We start from the raw sequence: 2,588 nt of genomic DNA on the forward strand, positions 1-2,588 counted from the left end.
GACATAAGTCTATTTCGTTGTCTTCATATGACCATAACATTTATCTATTTCGATGTCCAATAACTTGATCATATTTTGATGCCTTTATACAAATACTCTATTTCGATTAGTATATATTTCAATCTCTATTTCGTGGACTCCTGTTTCAGCCTATTACATTCCCTTCACATATTTCACAGGAGGATGTGAAATATGTGGTCTTGATACGCAACGAGCCGAACCGTGCCACATCCACACATAAGTGCATCAACAATTAACTTTTGTCCAGTTAAAAAGGGAATCTATATGGGTCTAAACTCAACGCCTTCAATAATAAGCCCGCTAAGCATCTTGTCACCACGAGTTCCCAATGCAAGACAAGCAGGAATCGTTTCAGTGGTAGTAGCAGCTAGGAATTCCCAAATTTGTACTTCCATCCAACCATCGTTCCTTTCTTGTGGAAGGCCTTTAAATTTTGGCTTATTGAGTGGGTTGTGAGTGTTTTGATCGGCCTTTGGTCTAATAACGGGGGTTTGAGGACTTACTAAAAAGATATACCGATGACGATTTGAATTAAAATCTCCTTGATCCTCTACTAGAATTGGAGCCTGAAATTCGGATTGGTCCTTCGGCAATTTGTAGACAAGGTAACATGCATATGTTGTTTGAGATGATACTAGATGGGATTAGATATTGTTGATGATATTAGGAATCCGAAAAATACACTGAAAGGCTTCTCCAAATCTGAAAAATATTAGAAGATCATCTTACAGGTAAAAGGAAAGCTAGGAATGCTAGAAAATGAACTTGTCCATACATGATTACTAGAAAGTTACGCTTTTGCACAAATTTTAATGTAAGGTTCCAAAAAACTAAGGTAAAACATTATCTGGTAGAAAGAATTGAATAGCATGATTAAAAGAACCTTGATTCAGGTAAAGTCAGCTTGTACGAGTACAGGTCCCATGTGGCAGTCGCGCTTGCTGATAGCATATGACATTTCTTCCCATTTTTGTCAAGAAAAAACCACTATTAAACAATAAAGAGAGATACAATTAGTACATGTTCAGTAATGGTTTCCCTTTGAACCATGTTCACAGGTTCCACAACAACTACACATGAGAAAAAAAAATGGACTTACAATGCTTCTCTTCTTGCCATCCCTGATTAAGAACCCTTTGCTCATAATTGAGTACGCTTGCTTCTTCGTTGTCCACTGTATTCTATTTTTCGACAGTTTCAAATTGGCTTCAATTTTAGCGGGATCCACTTGGATACCACGCTTACTAACAATATGTCCAAGAAATTGGACTTAACGAAGCCAAAATTCACACTTCAAAAACTTGGCATAGAGCTTTTCTTGTTGAAGCAGTGAAAGGATACAGCAAAGGTGCTTCTCATGGTCAGCTTGACTCTTTGAGTAAACTAGAATGTCATCAATGAAGACGTTGACAAATTTATCTAAGTAGGGTTTGCAGACGTGGTTCATGAGATCCATGAACGCTGCTGGTGCATTAGTGAGCCCAAAAGGCATCACTAAGAACTCGTAATGACCATAACGAGTCCTAAATGCAGTCTTGTGTACATCTTCATCTTTAACCTTCAGTTGATGATAGCCTGACCTCAAATCGATCTTAGAGAAGTAACTTGCCCCTTGCAATTGATCGAACAGATCGTCGATCCTGGGTAATGGATATATATTCTTGATTGTGACTTTGTTAAGCTCGCGATAATCGATGCATAATCGCATCGATCCATCCTTCTTCTTTACAAACAGGATTGGTGCTCCCCAAGGAGATGAACTAGGTCTAATGAAACCTTTGGCTAACAAATCATCTAGTTGGGTTCTCAGCTCTTTCATTTCTATTGGTGCCAACCTGAAAGGCGCTCTTGCAACAGGCGCTGCTCCAGGGATGATGTCAATTCTGAATTCTACTTGCCTATCTGGTGGTAAACCAGGTAGTTCCTCAGGGAAAACTTCTGGATATTCAGAAATGAAGAGATGTCTTCAATCTTGGGCTTCTGTTCATCAATAGTTACCTGTGCCATGTAAATGACACAACCCTTCTTCAGACATCTAGATGCCTTGAGCATAGACACTTGTTCAGGCAGTCCATACTGGGTATCCCCTTGTATGGTAAGTGGCTCACCAGACGGAGTCTTGATCACCACTTGCTTCTTGTTGCAAACGATCTGGGCTTGGTTATGAGATAACCAGTCCATGCCTATAACTATGTTGAAACCAGCTAACTTCAAAGGAAGTAAGGATAACGGGAAGGAGTGATTCCTAATGGATATAAAGCATCCATCTAACACTGTTGAGGCTGTCTCTAAGGTACCATCAGCAAATTCTACCTCATATTTCACGCTTAGGGTTTTAACAGGTAAATTCAACAACTTACAAAACTTATCATCTACAAATGACTTATTCGCACCCGAATCAAATAACACTCTTGCATAAACATCATTTATAAGGAAGGTACCTGTTATCACATTATCGTCCTGAACGACTTCTCGTGCATCCATTCGAAAAACCCTTGCATTGGTCTTCTTGACCTCTTCAGGCTTTTTGGCATTTTTAGGGCAGTTGGTTTTGATGTGCCCCTTTT

The 2,588-nt window shown here is 39.4% G+C and overlaps 1 long non-coding RNA gene across 1 annotated transcript; it reads right to left on the bottom strand.

The window, feature by feature from the left end:
- Positions 1–682: 682 nt before the first annotated feature.
- Positions 683–1,173, bottom strand: LOC110892079. Its single transcript, XR_002565816.2, has 3 exons — positions 1,121–1,173; positions 905–1,008; positions 683–723 (listed from the first exon to the last, which is right to left on the bottom strand). It is a non-coding gene; the product is annotated as an uncharacterized LOC110892079 (long non-coding RNA).
- Between the last annotated feature and the right edge of the window lie 1,415 nt (positions 1,174–2,588).

The sequence above is a fragment of the Helianthus annuus genome, chromosome 11, assembly GCF_002127325.2.
Source record: "Helianthus annuus cultivar XRQ/B chromosome 11, HanXRQr2.0-SUNRISE, whole genome shotgun sequence".
NCBI lineage: Eukaryota > Viridiplantae > Streptophyta > Magnoliopsida > Asterales > Asteraceae > Helianthus > Helianthus annuus.